Below are 26,558 nucleotides of genomic sequence, written 5' to 3' on the forward strand. Positions count from 1 at the left end.
TTTTATATATGGAAATATGAGAAGCTAATGCATAATTCATATTTAACAGATAACATAAAGGTTAACCCCTTGGAGAACCTGAAGATAATACCCATGTTCTTCTGACAATTCTTTATACTGGCAATTTGGAAAATGCCAGTGTTTTATTACTACCTATTCTTGTACTATGACATGAATTAATGCATAGCTATTCCTATGGGCCAAAAAGGAATTTGAATTATGTACAGGAGATAGGTTTTACAAAATTAAACGAGCCAAACTACTTTCCCTCTGTATACTCATTAGAAATACTGTGAGAGTAATAGTCCCTTTTGCTTTTAGAGAAAATTGGTACTTTATTATAACATTATACCAGATATCTGTTAAAATTCCTATGCCCCCTGAAAGAATAAACATATTTAGGATCAGTTCACATTTTGGAATCACATACATACTAAGCATACGTGAAATATTTCAATTCTAACTTGATCTAGTCATGTAGTGTCAATGTAAAAACAAAACAAAACACAAAGTGGAATTCCAGTAAGCATAAATAGCTTGTTCTAGGTTTCCACAGTGCCCATACTGGCTGTCTCATAAAGAATGTTAAACTCGCAGTGCCATGGTTTTTCTCATATATACAAACGAAAACTTTGTAAGATTTGGTAGGAGAATGAGATGATGCAAGGGAAGCATTTGGTACATTTTATCACTTTATAAATATTATCAATCCTTTTTGTGAAGGGAATAAATCTAAGATCTTGGCTTCCAGAATTTTTCTTTTTCTCTTTACACTTCACTGCCCTATCACATTTAGTGGGTAAATCTGTCAATGAGATTAGACTGTGGATAATTATGTCCCAAACCCATATGTCATTTTCTCTGTTCAAATGCGATTTTAAAATAACGGAAAGGAGCTCTGATTACTGAATGGGTGCTACTAGCCACATTTTCACTATTATTATCTACCACCTTCCTATATTATTTGAAATTATGACAATTTTAAGCATTGAGCCAATGAAATTGCTCAGTCCCCAAAACATGGAATCCATTTTTCGCTCACCTCAGAACCTATTTGTAATTACTTCCCATTGTGTTGTACTGTGAGTCTATTTCCTCCCGCACCAGTCTCTCCCCTCCTCCTTTAAACCTTCATCCATTCTATAACTATGTCATTACCTCTTTTCCAAATACCATTCAGCTTTTTTTTTTTTTTCTACCAGACACTATTCTATAGTTTTACAGTTTCTCCCAATTTTTATTTCCCTCATTTAAAAAGATTATCTAGATTTCAGTCTCAAGCTTGAATCTAATTTGTGGTACCCTCAATTCCTTATATTTCTTAACCTGATTAAATTTAATATGAAGACACAAGCTGGAAGAAACCCTAGAAATCCCATAGATCAGTAGCTTCAATTTACAAATGAAGAAACTAAAAAAACCAAAAACTTTACAGCATCACACTACGAGTTCATGTCTACAACTCTGTTAGAGAGGCCTCACATATGTTACAGCCCATTACATTTTGTTCTATATTAAAAAATGTACATAAAAAGTTCTACCATTTGTGTCCTTTCATATTAAACAGTTTTCTGTGAAAACCATACTTAATCTAGAGTGTGTTTTTAGGGCTGTATTAAGGATATTAGAAAACTTCAAAATGCACTAACTTCTGTTATATACTTTTGATTATAATAACCACTCTTTATAGGAGAAAGGTCATATATGTCTACTGTGAGAATTAGAAATTAGAAGGAATCTAACACACTAAACAGTTAAATAACTTGGAACAATTGTAAATATACTTGTAAGTATATAAGCTGTAAGTATTCTTGTGAGAATTAACATCAAATTCTATTTCCAAATTCTGAGGTGAAGTTAGTGAAACTAGTCACTATTACAACCTGCTGTCTAACTCAGTGTTTGCAGAATGGATGTGTATGTGTGTGCACTTTAACTTTGATTTTTCTCATTCTGGGTTATTATGAAGCTAAATTTTACTATTTTCTATAATTATGCTTAAAACCTTATTGATGTTTTAAAATAAATTACAGGATAAGTCATGATAACAGGGCAAATAATACTGAGCTGCTGAATATAAACAAAGTATAGAGTATCATGAATCTTATAAGCACAAAAGTGGTAAAAAGAGCAAGATTTTGAGGCTCTAGTACAAAAGAGATATATAGTCCCAACTGCAGTAATCTCAAAAATTTATATCCCAAAATGTGCAGACTTGATCTTATTTTCAGTCAGTGTGTTCTGTATGGAAGATGAACATGCTCGTGACAATGAAGTATGATTTAGAAAAGCGTATTCTGCACAGAGGAATACAAAATGTGCTTATATACCATACTTTTGTGCAAAATTCTAAACAGAATTTAATCAATCATTTTGAGACCTAGATATATTTGTGGAACAATGACATCACTTCTAAATTATGTGTAGTTTGTAAATGCAGAAAAGAAATGTCTTCCATGTACATATATTACTTTGGAAAGAAACTGCTAAGAACTATATTATCAGACCAAACAGTCTTTGGAAATTTGTGTGCTACAGGGCAATTTTTCACTTCATTTTAATGGAATGTTCCATACTGAAAATGTCTAACTGCTCAGAAGAGGAATAGAAGTGTAAATTTATTATCTGAGAAAAGAAAATTAATTGACACAGGCCGAGAATGTAATAGAATTAGGCCCATGTGAAATATCTGAGAACTTCAGATACTCCATCTAGGCTCCATGGAATGATAAAATTATATGCACAAAAATGGAAATAGATCATTTTTGAACAAATCTCAGGATTTCTCAAAAGAATGCTATATAAAATAGTCAAGTCTTCTTTATCTCCAAGACAATCTAGTCTTAGAACAGAATGGAACAGGTCATTTGAGGTGCATGTTTTGTTATTTTGTTAGTTACTATTTTTGTTTTAAGTAAATACTTACCACTACAAAGAACATATTAGAGATATTTAAAAAAATAGATTTAGAGATCAGGGCAAAATGTAAAAAAGTGTATTCAGTCTAAAATGAGTTATTTAACATCTGCTATTTAAAAAAAATATATCTTTATTGATTTCAGAGAGAGAAAGGGAGAGAGAGAGAGAAACATCAATGGTGAGAGAGTCATTGATCGGCTGCCTCCTGCATGCCCCCGACTGGGGATCGAGCCCGCAACCTGGGCATGTGCCCTGACCGGGAATCGAACCGGGATCTTCTGGATCCTAGGGCGCTGCTCAACCGCTGAGCCACGCCAGCCAGGCAACAGCTGCTACTTGTTTGGTAGGTCATGTTCTAAGAACTGAAGAGACAGGCAAGAAAACTATTCAAAATGAAAAACTTGGTGAGACTGATATCAGAGAAGTAATTTGATACAAAAAATACTTAATTTTCAATCACTGCAGATACTATGAAAGTGATAAAAATCAAGCATTGAAAAAATAGCAATGGCAAAGCCATGCTGTAGTAACAAGTTTGTCAGCTTTCGGTAAACAGAATATAGTTCACGGTGGAAGTGCAGTGAGTGCCGTAGGAATGTGGTATGGGTTGTGGTTTTAGAAGCATTCAGTGATTTTCAATCACAGTATTGCTTATACAGTATAGATTGAATTTTTGTTCTAAAATATCACTTATGTTGTGATTAATTAGATTACTGGTTTAGAAAGAAATATCTCAAGGTATCTATGATTTTTATTGTGTTTCCTGATAATGATGTTGATTTGTAAATCTGTGACTTGTTTCCTTTAATTTGACCGTTTTTGAAATTATGTCTTTGAGTATAGAAAAAGGTTTGCCTCACTAAGCCAAAATTATTGCCTCCAGATAACCATAGGGCATCATGACTTTTAATGTTATTTTATTTTCTAAATTGTATGGTGTAATGTTATTTAGAACATTGAGTAGCAACTTTGTTTAATATAAATGATAACTTCCTTAGGCTTCTTAAACCAAAATCAAAATTTGTAAACATAAACTCTTTATTATTTAAATAAACCTTTGTCCATTTTTGTTTAATTTTTAATTCACTTCTAAAAGGTAAAACAATGAAAAAAAGCAAAAATATCTGAAAACCCATTAAGTTATATTTTTTCATAAGGCTTTATTTTCAAAAATTAGTTGTATAAATACCTTGTTTGTAGGTGAAAGCAACACGTAATGAAATTTCTCTCACAGGGTTCAGCTGGTTCACTCAGATTCAAACCAGCTATCGCTAAAAACAGAAAAAAAAAAAAGTAAAAAATAAATAAGTAAAATACAGAGGTAGATTTGCCTTCCCAGATATCTTATATATAAATTATGCCAAAAGTGCTATTTACTGTGGAGTTAGCCATGCAGTTTTAGCCACCACTATGGGAGGTATCATTCTGGTATATCCAGAGAATTTATGAAACTAAATGGAGATGATTGGGCCCTAAAACATGGGGAGCCTCTATAAATAATTAGCCATTTGGAGAACTCATTTGGGAGTGCCTATTTATATTTACTAGAATCCTCAGCAGCACTGGAATAGTGTAAACGCCACCAACACTGCAATGAGCAATGCTTACGAGAACTAGAGGACAAACTTAACCCATCAGTTTAGAGATCGTCGGGTTCCCAAGCAGACTGAATGCTGGGTTAAAGACGGATCCAGAAATAACGCAGTTTTGGGGGACTATTACAGCTTTCATCTAATACAAGATAATATTGGCTCCTGTAATTTAAGTTCCTTACAGTCACAAATTGAGAGTGCTAAAATCAGGTTGGGAGACCTGGTCATTGATCCCAAAGGCTCTCTTCTTTCCAAATACAATATGTTGTCCCCAAATAATAATGGGGAAAAAAATAAAAAGCACTAGTGCTTTTTACAAAGCACTTTTAACATATGCTCACATATGAACATACATATAGTGAATCCATTTGGAACTGGTGCTTTCTGCTTTGGAAGGTTATAAATTATTGATTCAAATTATTTAATATAGCAAGGCCTGTTCAAATTATCTATTTCTCCTGGTGTGAGTTTTGGCTGATAGTGTTTTTCAAGCAATTACTCCATTTTATCTAGGTCATCAGATTTGGAGACACAGCATTGTTCATAATATTCTTTCATTATCCTTTAAATGTCTATGGTATCAGTAGGAATGGGCCCTCCTTTCATTTCTAATATTAGTCATTTACATCTTCTCTCTTTGTAATTTATGTGGCTGCAGACTTACTAGTTTTCATCATGTCCAAGAACTAACTTTTGGATTCTTTGATTTTTATTTCTTTACTTCTACTTAGTTGATTTTAATTTGCTCTTCTTTTTCTAGAAGGTAGAAGTTTAGGTTATTAATTTCAGATCTTTCTTCTTTCTAATATATTCATTCATTCAATAGAATAAATTTGCCTGTAAGCACCTCTTTCACTGCATCCCACAAGTTTGGAAGGTGGTATTTCCATTTTTATTAGGTTTAAAGTATTTTTAAATTTATCTTGAGATTTCTTCTTTGGCCCATGTGTTATTTAGAAATGTGTAGTTTAATCTGCAACTATTTTGGAGGTTTCAAGCTAATTTGTGGTTGTTTATTTTTAGTTTAATTCCTTTGAGGTCTGAGGCCATATTTTTTATGATCTCTATTCTTTTAAATTTGTTAAGGTGTATGTGTATTTTATGGCTAGGAATGTGGTCTATCTTGGTAAATTTTTCATGCAAGCTTGGAAAAAATGTGTATCTTGTGTTGTTGGATGAAGTATTCTCTAAGTGTTAATTAATCTAGTTGATTGATAGTGCCCTTCAGTTCAACTATGACTTGACTGATTTCCTGCTTGCTGCATATTTTAATTACTGATCAAGAACTTTTGAAGTTAGAGAACTGTAAGAGTGGACTCATGTATTTCTTTTGTTTTGTCTTTGGGTTCCCCTAAGGGCTCCCTTTGAAATAAGGTCTAAGACATGCACTTTCTTCAGTTATATTCCTTATTATTCAGGAGCCCTATTGCTGTGGTGGTTAAGAATGGGGAAGGGAAACATACTATAGTCCTATTTGCTGACCCTCAGTCTTTTATTGGTCCTGTGCCCCTGGGCTATGACCTGCACAGAAGCTTCTTAGTTTTCTCTTACCTTTCTTATGTGAGACGGGAAAAATAGAGCTGAAAGTTGGTATTTCCCTTCTTCCATGTGGAAAGCTAGAGTAGGCTGGAGTTGGGTATTTTCCTTCCCCCACATTGCTTAAGCTGTAATAAAATAGGTTTCTTTAAGGACAAGTCTTGTTAGGACTAGAATGCTATCAGCATATTTCAAAATAGGCTCCCTTACCTTCCCTCCTCTTTCCCTGCTGGAGCCATGTGGGGACTTTTCTCCAATCTAGCAGCTTCTTACCATGAATTGAAGGCTAGAGAAAAATCCCCAAACTTTTGTTAGCTTTACCCCCTTAATGCTGGTCCCTCTGGAATTTTTACCTCTCCAAGCCAGTCCACAGTGAAACGCCAGCCATTTCTCAGCTATAGTTTGTTTTTCTACCTCATTACTGATTGCAGCTGAGATTTCAGCGTCGAGGCTACTGTGATTCTGTCTATATTTTTACGTCTGTCTCCAATTTTGGGTGCAGCAGTTTTCACTGTGACTTCAATTTTCTGATAGATATAAGAAGATTGGCTGATTTTCAGTTTCTTCAGCTTTTTCCTGTTGTTAGGCTGGAACGACAAATTCTTTACTCATTACGTGCTAGACTGGAAATGGAAAGTCATGTGTGGCTTTTTATAAGCCATAATGGTGGGCCTAAACCCCTAAATTTCGGATTCATTATGTGTAGGATATGGCCCATGATTTTTTTTTTTTAACAAGTTCCAATGTAACGTTGAGGACATTGATCTAGGAACCACATTTTTAGATCCACTGGATTAAAGCATATTTTTCACTGAAGTACATTTTTCAGTAGTTTCTTTAAAAAGAAATAATAGTAAGCACATTTCATGAGTTATTATCCCTTTCATAACTTGTTCTTAATTTTGTTACACATAACCATCTAAGTACTGATTGCTCTGCTCTATATTCTTGCAAACTTTACTGTATTTTGGTTTAACTTCATATAGTATGCTGAACTCTTGATGTTCAACCTTTCAATCTATAAATGTGTGTTCTTAATTTCTGGAGAAATTTCCTTAATTGTTTTCTTTTAATGATTTCCCCTTGTCCATATTCTTGTTTATCTCTCCCTAGCCCTTTTCTTTGCCGTTATTTGCCATTCCCATATTAATCTCCTTAATTTCTCGACTTTTCTTTTCCCTATCACTTTATCTTTGAGATCTATTTTCTCTAAGATTGTCTTGATTTTATCTTAACTCCTTCTATTAAGCAATTAATTTAGGTTTGGCTATTATATTTCCTCTCACTCTCTTTGTCTCTCTGAACATTTTACCGTTTTCCAGTTATTATTTGACTTTGAAATCTTACATTTTATCCAAGGATGCTGAAATTATCAACAGAAACTAAAATTATCACAAGACTATCTGAATTGGAATAAGCTTGTTAAAGAGGAGGAAAAGCTGTTATCAAACTGCTTTCCAGAGGATGTTATATCTCCCATGTGTATGGAGAGACTGAAAGTGCATGGGCCAATGGAAGGAAAGACAGTTGAACAACAAATCTCTGCTTTCTATGCCCACTAGGAATAATCAACTAGGATATGTACTAGGACTTCAAAAGGATAAATCAAGGTTTCGAACTTCCTTCAATAACCAAATAATTTCTCTTCTTTGAAAATAATGAAGACTAATAACGCACCTGTGTCTAAAGGGGACAGGGGGCAAAACAGAGCTTGAAAAGAAGGTAAAGCACTGATAACTCAGAGGTTTCCGTGTTTCTTCTCTTAAGTTGTGACTCTCGATATTTCAGTGGTCAACCTGGTTCTTGGATGGATGCTGTTCCGCTAACTGGCATAGGTATATGGGGAAATGTATTTTGATTTCACCTTATTAAGTGGGGTCATTCATTTGGAAATTTACAGCAGGTAAGAAGTGGATACATCTAAGTTGGAAATAATGAATTAAGTAAGTGTAGGTCTAGATCAGAAATACAGATTTTTAAGCCATAAGCTTTTAGAAGTAAATATTTTCTTATGGAAGCTGTTCTGCTGAAAGAATATGTATAATGAGAGAAGAGAGAAAAGAAAAAAATATGAAAAATTAACATGTAGAGATGTTAGACATAATAAATCAAATACAAACTGGATATAGTGATATAGTTAGATTACATTTAAAATGTCCGTGAGCCATATTTATCTTAAGATTTGTATGTGAATGTGCTTATCTGAAGATCAAATATGCAAGATCTCATAAAGATTTTTTTCTGAGGAGCTAAAGAATCTGTTAGGAAATAGTCCATAACAGGGGTAGACTTCAGTATAAAAAATGTGATAATATCACAGAGAAGAAATAATTTAGAGTTCAGCATGATTTCTGCCATCTAGATTGGCTCTATGTGCTCATGCCTAGGACCTAGGTTTAGATACTATAGGAAATGTGTAATTATTTATTCAAGGGAACCCTGGCACACTTGATTCAATTTAGCCCTAATTTACTAGAGCAGAGATGGGAAGTTGGTTCAAGTGTGCCAATGGGGAACATTTTCTAAAATTTTGACTTGGGATATGGAAAGAGCTTGAATACACATACTAAAGGAAGTATCAGCAAGGATAATCCACTACATGAAGATGAAATGACTGCATTGAAAAATTAGGAGGCCAGAACCAATAGAAAATGTAAAACCTGAGACAAAAAGAAAGGCCTGATGACATTTGGGCTTCAGCTTCTTATTGTACTTGATAGAACCTGCATCTTTGCTCTCCCCCATGGATTTACTATGCAGTTCATCCTATATCTGCACAACAAATGAATTCTCTTTTGCTTAGGCATGTGAGTTTTTTTGTCTTTTGCATCTAAATGATTTCTAACTAAAATAGGTTTGCAGCAAAATAAAAATATAAAGAAAGAAAAACAGACTATGGCAATAGTAATAAAAACTTCAACTAACTTGCTTGCAAAAACATTGATATTGATGGCAATTTGTATTCTCTACTATCCCCCCAAATTATCTATATTCATGCAATTTATGTTAGCAGGCAATGTCAATAGAGGCAATATTGTTTTTGGTGGGGAGAGGTCCTAGTCCCCATCTGTTGCTCATGGAAGTGGGCTTCTTGCAATATCCAGAGAAAAGGAATTTTCTGAGTCTTGCATGGGTAGATGAGGTATTATAGGAAGCTTTGTTTCTGTGGAATCAAACCCCTGAGTTTCCAAGGTCCCATTTCCCTTGTTGGACCAGGAAGAGTGTAGCTGTGGCTTCAGTAGGGCTAGAATCAAAGCCAGTGTCCAGAATTTTCACTCCATATTGTGTAGGTGTCCAGTCCAGAATCAGGTTAGCTTAGTTTGTGTTCACATGGTCATGGGCCACATGGGTGAATGCAAGAAAACCAAGACAGAGAAAGACAGCAAATTTCTTTGTTTAGGGGATTATGTATTCCCCAATTTTTGCAGGCTTGCCTAATCTAGCCAATCCATAGTTCCCCAGGCTTGACTGACAGGCGCCTTCCCTAGATCACCCTGATTCACTGCACATGCATCCATCTTTCACTTTGTCCAGTGATCTGTAGGGAATGGGCCAGTGGTTCCCTGTGGAGTGTGAAATTGCAGATTCCTGGTGAAGCTGCCCAAATGACATGCCTATAATGTCTGGCATTCCCTTTGCTCCTTTCCTGTTATTAATAACTAATTACAGTGGTAACAGTACTATCTCTTGGGAGGTAACTTTATTAGTTAAAAATTATCTTCATTAGCCAGCTGGCATGGCTCAGTGGTTGAGCATCAACCTATGATCAAGGAGATCTTGGTTCCATTCCCAGTCAGAGCACATGCCTGGGTTGTAGGCTCAGTTTCCAGCAGGTTATGCAGGAGGTAGCCAATCAATGACTCTCTCTCATCATTGGTGTTTCTATCTCTCTCCCTCTTCCTTGCTCTCTCTGAAATCAATAAAGATATATTAAAAAATAAAAAAGTATCTTCATTAGATAAATACTGGGAGCAGAGTTTCTTGCGAGAAATGCTAGCATTGCAGAGCTCAGGAATTCACATTATAGACAGCCTTGGGTGTTGTTTAATATTCACTAGTTCTTTGGGGAATAGTAGCAGCAGCCCCATTAGCAACAACACCTTTAGTAATATTGGTGGTGGAGCATCAGTAATTAGAGCTTTGCAATTAGGAGAGACATTTTTCAAAGTTGCTGTGAACATCCTTAGCAGAGGAAAACAAAATACTGAATTTCAACTCTTTACCAAGAGAACTATTTTGGGATTGTTATCATTACCCAATATTCCCCTGAGATTTTGTGGCACAATAAGCATGGCTTACAATCAAGTGGTTAGAGACATTTTCGGTAATAAATGTAATCTAATGATTCATCATCTTGAGCAATATAAGTGGCTATTTGGAGGTGTATAAACATCATATAGATTAAGATTCAAGATTACTAAAACAAAACTGAATGAATTTCATTTAGGAAGGCTAAAGGCATATTTTTCTAAACTGAATCTTCAGAAAAACAAGTATTTTCAGATTATGTATAATTCATAGTAGGTTAAATCAAATTTGTAAAATGATGTTTTCCAAAGGAGATATAATGATTTATTTTCAAAAGTAATATTATTTAGTTTCTAGCCATGCTTTTTGTGAGCTCAGTAAATAAATGTAAAAGTTTAACAATTTTTGTTTATTTATTTGTCTTTAACGTATAAACAAGGACAAAAGAAAGAGTTGAATTTTCAGCAGCTACCAAAGTTTCTTCTCGATCAAAGTTACAAACTAGCTGCTTGATTTATTACACTCAGTTAAAATTTTCTGGCCTTTTATCTCAATAGTACTGACAGTCTGGAAGCAATATCTTGTTTGCCTTCTGGAAAGTGAAGATTTTTTAAAATATATTTTTTTGCTTAATAATTTTTACTGTTCATTTTCCAAGGTTATGAACAATGCCCTTAAAAGGAAATGGCATATTGATTTTAATCTGCATGTAGTATACATATTGTGACATGAATAAATCAGAACTTAATTTTACGCCTTCTTGCAGACAATTATAATATATTGTTTTCTGAATTACATTCATATACAATGGAATACACACTTCTTTTGAAAAGTCTGATAGCGTTATGTATATGTCAATATAGAATCATCACCAAGTTGTATTAAGTGAGAAAGAACAAAATGAAAGGCAGTCATATACTATTGTAAAAATACATAAATATGTATGTAGACAGGTGTGTGGAGGATATCTGGACGGGTAATGCAGAATCTGTTGACAGTGATTACCTTTGGAATAGAGAAAACATTTCCTTAGAGACTGAACAAAAACTGTAGAGCATGACAACGTATCACAAGCTAAGACCTGTACAACCAGTACTCAGGTCAGGAAATAGAGCTTGCCAGCACATGACTGTGGTAAGTTCCCCTGCCTGTTCACCACCTCTTCCCTCCCCTCCAACGTTAACTGCTGATCTGAATTTCAGAGTAATCTGTGTCTTGAATTTTATACCTACACATGTATTCTTAAACACAGCACTTCAGTATCACCTAATTTTTTTAACTTCCTATAAATGGAATCATACAGAACATATGGTTACTGTTAGTGAATAGCAGCTAATAAGACTCCCACTAATAACTAAACGTTCTCAGTAGTTTTTGACATGGGAAACCTAGTTCATCTTAGATATTTTGGTGTTTGGGGGCAATAACACATTGTAGTATTTTATTTCAAGACAGTTCTTTCGATTTTCATTGTACATTTAGATTTACCTTCGGTGAAGTCTTCTCTAGTCTCCTTCTGCTACTGTGTTTTCAATTCCCTACTTATTTTAAAATATATCTTAAATAAAAGCCTTATTAGTTATATATGTTAAGAATAGCTTCTGTCTTATTAACTCAGTGGTTCTCAACTGGGGATGGTTTTGTCACCTTAGTGATACTTGGCAATGACTGGAGTCATTTTGGGTTATTGTAACTGGCGGAATGTTAGTCGCATCAAATTGGTAGAGAACATGAATGCTGCTAAGCATACAGCAGTGCTTGGGTAGCCCAAGCAGGACAATGACTTACCTGGTCCAAAATATGTAGATTTCACTATTTACTATTATATATATATATATATATATATATATATATATATGTGTGTGTGTGTGTGTGTGTGTGTGTGTGTGTGTATATGTATATATATGTATATATATATGTATATATATGTGTATATATATATATATATATAATTTACTATACACACACACACTCCTTGAAGATGCTTTCCAATGTGAACTCCTATAGGATTTTGTGATATATCTGGTTTGTATCTAGAGCCCAATTACACTGATTTCTATACATTGAATGTGTAGGGTCATATGATCCACTTATTTCACTATGTAGATATCAAAAAGGGACTTGATCATTTATTGGAAAGGCCATCATTTCAACTGTGCTTTGAAACATTTATTGTGTACCAAGCATCATTCTATGCATAATTCTGTTTTGCTACAAGTTATGTCTAAACTAGAAATTAACTGTGGTGTACTGGAGGCAGGTGATCTGAAATAAATTTAAACGTCCCTCAATATTTTCACCACAAGAAGAATTCTGAAGTAATTTTCCCCTGTTAAGCATTTTATACTCCGTAGTATTTTAAGATACAAAGATTCCTTAGGCCCAAACATCTAGGGTCTGGTGTCACGCCTTCAACTCACGGGCCTTTTCCGCTGGGATCCTAGCACATCAAGTCCTAACTTGCTTGATAATCCTGAATTCCCATTTTTCACTTTTCTTCCAAATACACCATAACAAAACCTAAGCCTCTGTTTTAATCTGCTTGGCTTGCAGTAACAAAATACCAAAGTCTGATGGGTTAAACAACAGACATTCTTTTTTTTCCAGTTCTGGAGGCCAGGAAATCCAATGTCAGGATGTCAACAGGATTGGATTCTTGATAAGGGCCCATTTCCTGCCTTGCAGATGGCAGTCTTCCTACAGTGTGTCCTTACAAGGAAGAGAGAGGACACTAATCCCATCATGGGGTCACACCCTCATGACCTCATATAAACCTAATTACCTTTGAAAGGTCCCACCTCCAAATATCATCACATTGGAGGTTGGAACTTCAATGTAAGAATTTGTGGGGACATAAATTCACACAAGAATAGCCTGTGTTCTTTATCCAACTACTGTATCATTTCCCAAAATTGAAATTGGCAAAGATACCAGGTGATGAAATGATTTCTAATGTAGAGTTAAATTAGGTTCTTTCTCTTTTGCATCCTAACAATCTGGTTGTCTTTGTTTTTCTCTGACAGCTGCATCTACTTTTTTTATTTGTTTCTTTTGACGTTTAACTGAGCTTCCCTAATTATTTTCAGTGGGAGGGTTAATTTAATACAAGCTACTCTATCAAAACAAAAGTAGAAATCTTATTATGGTGTGAATTTGCCTTCCCTTAGTTAATAATAAGTTGAACTCTTTTCATGTACGTATTGGCCATATGGATTCCGTCTTTTATAAAAGCGTACATGCAATTCTCTTGCCTATTTTTAATTGGATTGTTAATCTTTTTTCTTATTGATTTGTAGGAGTTTCTCTCTCTCTTTCATGGCCTTTTCTTATTTACAAGCCTGATCTGCGGCTTATTTTTTTAATTCACATTGCTATCTTTTGATAAACAGATGTGTTCAACTTTAATGTAGTCCTTTGTACTTATTATAGTGCATTTTACTATTAAAAAATATTTTACTACCCAAACATCACTAAGATATTTTCCTCCTATTTTTTTCTTTTATATATTTATTGAAATTAGAAATGAAAAACTATAGAATATAGTTATATATTTTTATATAATTCATTGTTTTCCACATGTATGTTCACTTGTCTGAACACATTTATTTGGAAAATAGATTTTTTCCCATACTGTTCTGCAGTATTCTCTTTATTATAAACCATACTTTCACATGTGTGTGAGCCTGTTTTAGTCATAATCATTTAATTTCTTTGGTCTGTGTATTCTTTATTCAATATTGTACATTATTATGTTTTGTAGATTTATAAATCTTATTAGTTGAAAGTCATTCTGTGCTGTTCTTTTTATAGAATATGTTGGTTATACTTTGATTTTTCACATATATTTTAGAATTTATTCATATAATTATGAAAAAATATATTTAATGAGATTTTGACTAAGATAATGATTGACATTTTTAGAATATTGAATTTTCCAAAATGTGAGCATCATATAAATTTTCATTTATTTATGATATATTTAATAAATGTCAAAAATATTTCACAGTTTTCTCTGCAGAAGTCTTATGCATAATTGTGTCTGTTTATTTGTAGGTCTTGATATTCTGTGACATTATGGTAATGGTAACTTAAAAAAATTATTTTCTATATGTGTATTCTTGCTATTTGTAAATATGATTAAAAAATAGCCAAGTTTACAAAGTGTTACTTATATACAGTACCTTTCACCTTTTGAAGTGTATAGTTCTACATATGTACATAAATAAAATCAACATTATAATGAAGATAATATTTCTAGCACCTCTAAAAGAGATTATTTCCTGCCAATTGTAGTCAATTCCCTTCCCCTGTCCCCTGTCTATGACAACCACTGCTTTTATTCCTGACTCTATAACTTTGTTTTTCCCAGAATGTCACATAAATGGAATTATAGAGTAGGTGACTTTTAAAATCTGGTTTCTTTTACTCAGTAAATTACTTTTGGATCTCATTCATGTTATGTTTTTTGATTGACATGTGTATTAGTTGTCTGTACATCTTTTTTATTGTTCATTAGTGTTCCTCTGTGTGTATATACCACAAAGTGTTTATCCATTTACAAGTGATGGCCATTTGTTTCACTTTTGTGCCATAAAAAGTTCTTAAACCTAGAATTGAAACATAAGAGTTTTTTGAAGATGTACTCAGTTATGGGGGAACACATATGGAGGACAATAAACTAGGATTTTTGAGCTAAAAGAGAGACAAAAACAGTATATGCCATTTGATTCTATTTAGATAAAATTATAGAAAAGCAAAAATGATCTATAGCGATAAAAAGCAGATCTATGATTGGCTGGGTTGGTGGGGCAGGGTGCTGGGAAAGGACAGGAAGCAGGAGTTTCAAAGGGCATAAGGGAACTTTGAGTTGTGAGTTGGATACAGTTACCTTCTTGATTATGATGACAGTTTCACACGTGTAACCGTATGTCAAATATATAAAATTAAACATTGAAGTTATTATATTAATACAATTGAATATTATTTAACAATAAAAGGAATTAAGTAGTGATCTGTGGTACAGTATGAACATTGAAAGCATGCTAAGTGAAAGAAGCAAGACACAATAAGCCACATATTGTGTGACTCCATTTATGTGAGAGGCTCAGAATAAGCCCATCCATAAAGACAGGACGTATATTACTAGTTCCCACAAGGTGGGGGGTGGGGGAATGGGTGCTGTCTTTATATAGTGATGGGAATTTTCTAAAATTGGATATTTGTGACAGTGGCATAATTCTGTGCATATTCTCAAAGTTGTACACTGAATTGTACACGTTAAAGGAGTAATCTTCTGATAGATAAATTAGATCTCAATAAATTTGTTATTTAAAGAAATACAGTAATTGATTTTTGGAACGATTTGTAAATGCAGAAATTCACTAATTACCAATAGATCCTCAGATACCTATGAGTTTGTATATGAAAATCCGTGAATGTTTTGACCTACAGAGTTTCAGTGCATTTCAGAGTTCACTGGAGGCACGTATATAACTCCTTTTGAATGTCAGCGTTCTAAAATCAATACCGCAAAAGGTCTGTAAATATTTGAGGATTCTTGGCTTGGAAAGGATAAGAGAAAGTGTGATTGAAAAATAAGAGCTATTTTAAATATTTGAAAACCGTTCCACGGAAATGCTTTCTGTGTAGATCCAGAAGGTAGCCATAGGTCGAGAAAGGATGCGAGGTGGGCCAGGATCTAACTAGGACCCTTCAGTCCCGGCTGACTACTGAGCCAAATGACTAGGGCAGTAAAAAAAAAAAAATTATTGCAGAAAAGTACTTCTGACTATGGGCTAGCTGTAGATAAGGCATATGCAGTTATTTTGCTATACTCAAAAGCTGGTGGTTTTTACCTTCCATATAAGAAGACATTAGATTTTCCTTACTTCAAAGAAAATGCAAGTAAAAAAGGGAGAGAAAATATCTTTGGAAAATACAACAATAATCACTTGCTGGATATGTTTCAACAAGCACAAAATAGCTCATATGAAATAACTAATTTTAAAAATGCTCAATGTCGCTAAGCTTGGGATGCCTATTTGCTGTTCCCGTGTAAAGAACAGGATTGGAGCAAGTGAGAAATCATCCATTTCATGATCAAATGAAAATGTTTGGTGCTGAGAAAATGCTCCCTAACTTGAAGCCTTATACATTCAGCAGCTAGACTTAGTGCAACAATCATCTTATTCTGCTTTCTGAACGTGTGCGTATGCTGTCTAATGGGAAATAAGTATTTCATCTTGAAGACTGAAATCAAGGTTTTTAGTTTAAACATTTACAGCAGAAACATAGTAAATGATTACAAAGGCATAACATTATCTGATGGTGATGCACAGAAAGAATTGTATTCCTGTCGGTTGTAGGAATCCCCTGCTGTTCTGGCTACAGTAACTTGAAACGGTCCAGATTTACAAAATGTGTTATGAACAGAGAAAAGTTTCTTCTGGGTTAGGATTTTATTACGTACAGTTCCTGAATTCAATTTAGGTTGTGAATTAAGAATTTGTCTTTGGAAATTGCTATTTCAAATTTCAGTTCAGATTTTTTTCTATCCAGACACATTTCCAATCTGGGTTCCATTTTTGCTTTATAAAGGCTTATTGAGATACATCTCACAAACCAAAAAAATGCATCTTTTCAAAATACTATACTGCTCAGTGGTTTCTAATATATTCATGGTGTTGTGTGACCATCACCACTATCTAAGTCCAGAATATTTTCACCACGTGGCAGGAGAAGTCCCATGCCCGTGAGCAGTCTCTGCACATCCTTCCTCCCCCTGGAACCAGACAAACAATAACATATTTCTGTCTCCAGGAATTTCCCCAGTTTGACATTTCATGTAAATGGGTTCATAAATTATGTGGTCTTTTCCCTCTGTCATTTAGCATAATTTTGTCAAGGTTTACCTAGGCTGTAGAATGTATCTGAATTTTATTCCTTTTATTGCTGAATTGTATTTAATTACACAGATATACCACATTTCTATAATCCGTTTAACAGGTGATAGATGTTTGGGTTGTTTTCACTTTGGGCAATTATTAATAATGCTGTTATCAATATTTGTATGCAATTTTTGTGTGGATATATATATGTTTTCAGTTCTTGCGGTGATATAACTAGGAGTAGAATTGATGATCATATTATAGAAACATGTTTAATTTTTTGAGGAATAGCCAAATTGCTTTCCACTGTGACTGCCCCGTTTTATATCCCCACCATCGCTGTGTCGGGGAACACACCCTTGCCCAAACTCAGTTTCCTTTTTGGTCCTAGAAGATGCAATATTTCACCGTGGATTTATCTGCATTTCCCTATAGGACGATGTTGAGTGTATTTTCATATGCTTGTTGTTCATGTGTGTGTCTTCATTTATAAAAATCTATATTCACATTTTCTGTCCCTTTCTTTTTCCTTAAAATGGGATATTGGACTTTTCATTGTTAAATCATAGGAGTTCTTTCCATATGCTAAATACAAGTCTCTTGTCATATATATGATATGGAAATATTTACACCAATTCTTTGAGTTGTCTTTTCAATTCCTTTTTTTTTTTTTTCAATCCTCACTCCAAGATATGGTTTTTATTTTAAAGAGAGAGAGAGGGCGAGAGGCATCGATGTGAGGGAGAAACATCAACAGGCAGCCTCCTGTGTGTCCTCACCGGGGACCAATCCTGCAACCTGGGTTGTGCCCTGACCGGGGATTGAACCCACCAGCCCTCAGTGTACAGGATGACACTCCAACCAACTAAGCCATACCGGCCAGGGCTCTTTAATTTTTTTGATGGTGTTTTTTGAAGCAAAAAAACCTTTTTTTCTTTAAATTTGATGAGGCCCAATTATTTTCTTCTGTCATTTGAGCTTAGGATATCATATCTAGAAAAAACATTGTTTAGTGCAAGATCATGAAGACTTATTCTAATGCTTTCTTCTAAGAGTTGTATGATTTTACTTCTTAAATTTATGCGTATGACACATTTGGAATTAATTTTTGTACATGGAATGAGGTTAGAGTTCTTCATTCTTTTGAATGTGGAAATTCAGTGGTACCAGCACCATTGTTAAAATGACATTTATTTTCCCCATTGAATTGTCACATTACCTTTGTCAAAAATCAACTGATCAAAAATATAATGACTTATTGTTGGACTCTCAATTTTATTCACTTGATATATAATCATATTTTTATTAAAATACCACATTTCTAGAGAAGATGACAGCAGGATGGCAGACTAAGAGGTCCTAGCCCTTCCCCCCATAAACACAATGATTTGACAACTACTCATGAGTGAATAGAGAGCTTTTGGAGAGCTCTGGAGTACAATTAAGAAGCTTCAGCAACCCAGGGGAGCACAATAAATGAGGATGGCTGCAGAAAACTGTTTAGGAAGCATTTTACCTGGCTCACCTGATCCCTCAGGCTGAAACAGCTTGGCACCGCGATGGAACCCCTTGGCCATGGTGTCCTTCCATAGGGAAAAAGGAAAGCGAGAGGATGCCCACATTTTTTGCCATCAAGGACCCCCACTGTCTTTGGTGATATTGATACCAGTAGACAGTGCTGCCTACAGTCCATGCTGCTGAAGCCTGAGCCGTTGCTGTCCCAAACCTGAAACTGGAGTCACAGTTGTGACCTCAGGAACAGGAGCCACTGCTGGGCACCACCGAAAGGTTATTAGTGGAATTCTCAGCAGAAACCTCGCAGGCCAGGGGAGAACAGGATGATATACTCAAAGCGGGCGGGGGAGGCACTGCCAACCAAGAGCCCCATACCAGCGAAACTGAAAATAAGGTTTATTTTTCTCACCCTCCTCAGGCGTTGTTTTGACTCTTTGCATATCTAGTTAACTTTGTGGATGAAAAAGGGGTTCTAAGGAAAGTGACCACCTCACGTGGTGATCTGATGGTAAATTATAAACTGGGCAGATAGTGGTAGGTAGTCATGCCCCAGGCTTATAAATTATTTAGTAATAGCTTTATCTTTGCCTTTTCAAGCCCTGTCCACTGTTTTTGTTTATTTGTTCGTTTGTTTTGCATCTATTTAAACACACCTTGGAAATAGGCACAATCACTCTCAAAAGAGCACATAATCTTGTTAACTGTCCTGTAATGCAGTCCCCACCTGGTTTTCTCCACCTTTCGGTAACCCTCCTTAAACTCCTTTCTCAATTGCAAACGCATAGAAGAAACTGCGAAGTGCCCTTCTGGGAAGCAGTTTTCTCAGTCTGTTGAGATCTTGTTTCCAAGTATATCTCTCTGTTTGGCTCAAATAAATTTTTATAAAAAAACTCTACTGGTCTGAACATTCTTACAATGACAACATCTTAAATATGACACCTTCGAAGGCCGCCGTCCCCCCCTTCATCCTCAGGGTTCCCTGTTGTTGTTCTCATCATTACTGGCACTTGTTCCTGTAGTGCCCTTTCTGGACTAATTCTGTAAAGTCTGTTTCTTTGTCTGGAGAAGTCCCTGTGCCCTAAAGCCACTGAACTCTCTGCTCCATTCACTTAATGGTCACTTGAGGAATTTCCTTACAGTCTTTGAACCAATAAGTCTTCTAGCCCTTGCCAGTGGAGTCTTTTTGTCTGTGTGCCTGTTTTTAATGCTCTGCCAGGCAGTTTCCCAGCCCGCCTTAGTTTTCATTTTCTGTTTGCCTATTGTCAGCAGGAGTTCAGAGCCTTCTGGGGTCGTTCCTGGACGCGTGCAATGTTCTGGGCACTACACAGCTCCCTGTATGTATAGTATTGTCTTCCAGAATCGCAGGGTAAGTCAGAGGTTTTCAAAGTGCCCTATGAATATCTCATTCCTCATCTTTTATGTTCTTTTGGTCAGACTTTTACTGGCTGCATCAGCTATCACCACCTCAGGCATCTGTGTTGTTAAACAATTTGCCACTGTTTGTTTTGAAAAACACCCTGAGGCTAAGACTGTTTGTAAAGATCAAGCTCTGTGTCACATCAAATAAAGAAAAGCCCAGAGAATCAAGCTTTTCAGGAAGCTGCCAGACAAGTCAAATAATGACAGTTCACTGGCAAAAGCTTTGGGCTTTTTATTTTGGATGTCCAGCCCTGTTGTGCCCCGCCGGTATCTGTAAGTCTGCTGTTTCTTTGCAGCTATTATAGCTCTGTGGCTGTTGCTTTTCAAGGCTTCTATGAATCTGGGTGACAAAAGCATGGGATTACGGCAAGTTAAGAAGTGCCACAAAGTTTGCTGTTCTTACCAAGATTAAACATTTTTTTTTCTTAAATAAACACTGGATTGTTGCAAGGTTTAAATTAATTTTCTGAGTTTTGAAAACACTGGATTTTACAGACCTCCCCCCCCCCCCCCCCAGTGTACTCATTGCTCTTATGGTGAAGCGAGTTTTTAGATATCCTTACTCTATCAGTTAAAAAGTGTCCTCTAGGACCTGTTTTTCAGGAATTTTCTTTTCAGTTAACATATTTATTATCTTTTTAATACTAGTATATCCTAAGTGGCAGTGTTTTATGATGTTATTTGTGGTACAATAGTAAAGCACTTAGGCTATTCCATTTTCTCATCTATAATTCACAGATCTCTTGCAGAGCCATGCAGCTGATCTGGTCAATGAAAAGTAAGCAGAAGTCACATGTCAGTTGTCATGGCAGGTTATGGAGGAAATAATTTGAGCTAGAAGTAGAGCTACCATTTCTTTTCCCAAGTCATTTTTAAAGGTAGAAATCTGTATCATGGGCTGCCTAAGGATGACTCTAGCAGTGTGCTTTGCAGAAAAATGATTTATTTTTCCCACCTTTAATGAGTTATAAAGAGTTTAAATTCATATTCTATTGTTCCAGAGTTAAAAAATGCAAATGATTATACACACCTATGTATAAGGGGGTGATTCTTAGAATTGGTTCTAATACTGGACAAAGTGGGGGGTCCTTTTCCCACCGGGTGCTGCTAGGGCGGAGTTCTTGCGATATCCTGAGAAAAAGAATTTTCTGAGATTTGCATGAAGAAATGTGTGATTTTTATTTGCTTGGAGAGTTAAATCACTGGGTTTCCAAAGTCCCATTTCCCATTGTCCAGTCTTAGAAGAAGTGTAGCTGGGGCTTCAGTAAAGCCAGAAGCAAAGCCATGTAAGAGTTTCCTTTCCGTGTTGGAGGTGGGCCCAGTTCAGCATCAGGCTCGCTGCAGCCCATCAGTCCATCGTGTGGGGGCCGCATGGCCTTTGGCCACACAGGAGAAAGCCGGGAAGCCAAGTGTGAACCATGAACCAAGCATGCCAAGAGGAACCAAGAGTGCATAAAAGCGGATTGCTTTGTTCAGGGAATTAAGGATCCCAAATTTCCGTGGGCTTGCAGTGGCCACACCCATTGTGCAGTGGCCACACCCATTGTTAATTAAGAAAAAGAGATTATATTTAGTCTTGACAGTATTGCTTAGGAATACTTTAAAAAATAAAGCTGTTATTACTCTATAGAATTCCATCATCCTCACAGTCCTAGCAAAATTTTATACAATTTGGGGGAAATAATTATTTTCAAAAATTTACAAATAATTTTCCCCCCAAAAAAATGTGTGTTCAGAGGAAATAATGAGGGTACCGGACAATAGCATGCTTAATGATCTTAAATGTCCTTTGCTTAAATACTGAATGCTCAATAAGGATACCTCTCTGAATTTTTATAACTAAAGAAGCTTTTATAATATTGTCAAAATATATTAAATAGAAAATGCCAATGGGGTGAAATCAAATAAACAAAAAGCACATTAAAATGGCTCATATAATTATATTTGCAATAAAGAAAAACAATACCAGTAAGAAAAAAATTAGGAAAATAAAATATTAACCAATGTGCCAAAATATATTTTTCAGTAGAGATGGATACTTACCCACAATTAAGTGAATGGAAATATTAAACACTGAATCATCTTAGTTCTCACATACAGAAAGGTAGATGGATGACCATTAAGATAAGAACTTATAAGACACTATTAATTATGTAGTTTCCCTGGAGTGTACTAGTTTTCTATTGCTTCATAACAAATTAGCACAAATACAGCAGCTTAAAGTAACCTCAGATCACTGCCTTACAATGATTCACAGCATTTTTGCCTCTGGGTCTCATATTCTGGTCCCAGGGATCATCAACACAGTAAGCAAAGATCTGTGATTATCAAATACAGGGAACAAAGGTGCTCACACCCAACCTTGGGAGAGGCATATCCTTGAGTACACATGCCCTGGAAAACTAATCTCAAGCATCTGGTAGCAAGCCTTTCTAGTTGGAGATGTTCACTTACACTGATGAGAACTCTTATTATTTTCATCATTTTGACCTACTGCAAGGTCACATAGGTCAAAATTCTCATGCTCAAGAAGTGTGTTTGTCATTTATATTAGTTAGTAGTAAAATTAGCAGTATATTAATGCAGTATTTTAGAGGGAAAGCCTCTGAAAGATAGAGTGGAGGGGAGCAGATGCCTTTATACCTTGTGGTTATAGTAATCTGCTCTAGCAAATATGCCATCTCATGCACAGCAGCTGCCATCTAGGATACTACTTAGCTGATCTTGAGGCAGCCTTTAACACATTTTTCAGGATATTTTCCCACTGGTCAGGTGGTGAATAAAACGGAGATATAATAGTCATTATTATTCCTGAATTGTTAAGGTCTTTAAGGCTGGCACTTCACTACTCAACTCAAGATTTTTGTGATTTGCTATATTGGTTAATTGCAATAGGGTGGTCAGATTCAGAAATTTCAACTTCTTTCCCACTATACCAGCTTTTACCCCACAATCGAAGGACAAGCGTGAGAAGTCCTACAATTGCCGATTGTCACTCTCAATTGGAAACCTAGAAGATGTACTCTAAAAATGATGTTAGCCAAAACTCCATTTATTACCTGGTCTCTGTATCATCTCTTTCAAACAGGGATGGACATTAGGGGGTAGATCTTGGTACTTGCAGTCCCCACAGGTATCTACTCATTTGTCCTGGCCCATGTGTGAAGGTTCCAGGTTTCCAACAAGAGCGCAGAGCCTGGCATTTCAGACCTGCGCAAGCTGAAGATTCAATAGTCTAAAAACCTCAGGGACTTCAAATAGCAAATCCTGGGTTTGGGCCTTAGATTTTTTTCTCTCTTATTTCAGAAAGTAAGAGCTTTCTGCAAGCTACAAGAGAGACACTTTGCATTTGAATTTAGTTGCCAATGGGGAGTTAGCTGCCCCCGCTCTTTTACTATCTCTTTATATTACATCAATGAAAGTTAATAACAACTAACCAATCCCATTGCTCTTGTATATATAAAAACGACAGAGAATTAAGAATGTTGGCATTTTATCATGAAAGTTAAAAGGGAGAGGAGGAATAATTATACAGAAAAAGCTCTTATTTTATTTTTATATATATTTTCTTTATTTTTATTGTTGACACTGTTAAAGATGTCCCCAATTCCCCCCTTTGCATGCCTCTACCCAGCCCCTACCCCCCTTTCCTCTGGCCATCGCCACAGTGTAGTCTGTGTCTATGGGTTATGAGAAAAAGTTTTTAGACTAGAAATCTGAAATCTTAAAGGAAAGTGAGAGTAAGTGGCATTGGTCAATAAACCCACTGACTGTGACACAGATTTGACAAACTCCTCAAGGAAACCAACAGGCAATTGCAACCTAAAGATGGATCTTTTGAGGAGTCCTACATTCAGCTGAAATAGCCAGGCACTGAAGCCCTTGCACTAGTCAATCATCAGCTGAGGTAGATCCTGAAATTACTGCAACTAGAGATAAACTGGTATTTTCAGTCCTTGTAGCTGAACAAATTATCTCTTAAAGGGAAGGGTTAGCAGCACACCTTTGCAGTCACCTCATATGGTTATTTTAAACTTTACTGCTTAACTAGTTTTTTGTTTTGGTTGGGTTTCATTTTCAAAGTGAACACTTTTTAAAATCTAAAGAAAAATTTTTTTCCTAAATATTAATGAATACACATGGTACAAAAGCCGCAGGTAAGAAAAGATATAATATAAAAGAACTTATTTATATTGTCAGCAGCAGTTCACAAGCTTCTTTCTGAGTAAGCTACAATTTGTATTTTCCATAGGCCCTTCCAGAAAAAGTCTATGGACAAAATACTTGTATGTGTGTATGAAGAAATCAAAGCAGTTGACTTGTGATTCATTTTTTACTCATTATGGAGTTTGCTCCTGGTAAAAAAAGAAGGCAGGGAGCCTGGCCTTATCCATGTTGATCACTGACCCACCAGTAAAAGGATAAGGTCCATTGCTAGGAGGAGTCTATACATCAGAAATACTTGTAGCATCATATTTGCTTTATGATTGCAGATGGTAAGCAAACTTTCAGTTTATAGGTTTATAAGGAATGTGTCCTCATTGAATGTGGAGTAAGCTACATAGCATTCTGAGGATATTAAATAGAAATATTTTATAACCTACATGCTTTTCGATATATATGTTAGCTCATGTACCTCATTAGAAATATCCTCTCAAGGCAAAATAGTCCAGGTCCAATGATGGAAGAAAAGACCTTGGGAGACTTAAGCCTGATATATAATTATCTTTTGATATCTTATAATCTTAAAGTTATTAGTAATATGGGTAAGATCCTTAATTCACAAGAGTTTTTAGTTTTTATTTTTACTTATTGATTTTTTTGGGAGGAAAAGAGAGGGAAAGAGAGAGACATTGATTTGTTGTTTCACTTATTTATGGATTCATTGGATGATCCTTGTTTGTGCCCTGACATGAGACTGAACCCGCAACCTTGGTATCTCAGGGTGATGCTCTAAGCAACTGAGCAACAAGGCCAGGGCCCATAAGAGTGTCATTTGAGCCCGGCCGGGCGTGGCTCAGCGGTTGAGCGTCGACCTAGGATCCGGGCAATCGGGGTTCGATTCCCGGTCAGGGCACATGCCCGGTTGCGGGCTTGATCATTGACTCTCTCATCATTGATGTTTCTATCTCTCCCTCTCCCTCTCCCTTCCTCTCTCTGAAATCAATAAAGATATATTAAAAAAAAAAAAGAGTGTCATTTGACAATCCAATTCATTGTGTTAACTCAACATGCATTTTGTGAATTTTTATATTATTCAGACTACTTAATAAAATCTTTTGGAAAAATTCCTAAATAGTGTGCCATAAGAATATCTACTTGTGTTTTTTTAAATATTATTTTATACTATTTGATGTTATGATTTCAGGAAAGGTCATAGGATCAGCAGATTTTAGAGTCTTTCATCTCTTCCATTAATGTATAAAACACTAGAATAATAGCTCTCTGCCATTTTCATTATAAATTCTAGTAAGTCTTGATTTCTGATTGTGTAACTCCTCAAACATCGTCATTTGAATTGTCTTGGCTATTCTCAATATTTTGTATTTTAATATAAATTTTAGAATCAAGTTGTCATTTGCACCAAAAAATCTGCTGGTATTTTGAGAGGTATTCCATTTAATTTAATTTGGAGTGAATTGACATGTTTATAATACAGAGTGTTATAATCAATATCATATATCTCAATATATTGAATTTTTTATAGCATGCTTTTAATATTTTAACTGGGGACGTTTTGTCCACCCTTTATTAAATATATTGCTAGTCTTTTTCTTTTTCTAGATAACATATAAAATCACTTCCATATTGTTGCTAGCATTTAGAAAGACTAGGGTATTTTTGTCTATTAATTTTGTATCTATCATCAGCCTTAATTCACTTATTTGCTCAGTATTTCTAATAGATTGGTGAATTTTATATTTAAACAACCGTGTTATCTGCAAACAATGAAAGTTTTAATTTTCCTTCCAGTCTCTATCTTTTATTTATTTTTGATGCCTTATTTCGCTAGATAAGACCTCCCATAAATTCTTGAAAACTAAATATTGAATGACACTTCAGAACATTTATCTATAATCTTATTAATATTAATCCTATCCTACTGCTTAGGTGAAAGTAGTGCACTAGCCATTAAATGGGTCAGAAATTGAGGCTCAGGAATTGCTTTTACTTTCTCAAAGTCAAATTGTGTGAGGGCCAACTAACACTCGAAACTCAGCTAACTCACTGAAATTCTGGTGAGTTTCCCTTTTCTACTTTTATCACACCATATAATTTCAAATTCAGTTGAAACTAACTTTTTCCTCATGTTCTTAGTACATGTTTCCTTTTAACATTGACTGAGCATCCCTTGCATAATAAGGTTAATAGAAAATCAATTTTTCTTACTTACAACTAGAGTAGCCACGTTTAATTCTTCACCTCTCAAAATTTGTATATG

The sequence above is a fragment of the Miniopterus natalensis genome, chromosome 3, assembly GCF_054644295.1.
Source record: "Miniopterus natalensis isolate mMinNat1 chromosome 3, mMinNat1.hap1, whole genome shotgun sequence".
NCBI lineage: Eukaryota > Metazoa > Chordata > Mammalia > Chiroptera > Miniopteridae > Miniopterus > Miniopterus natalensis.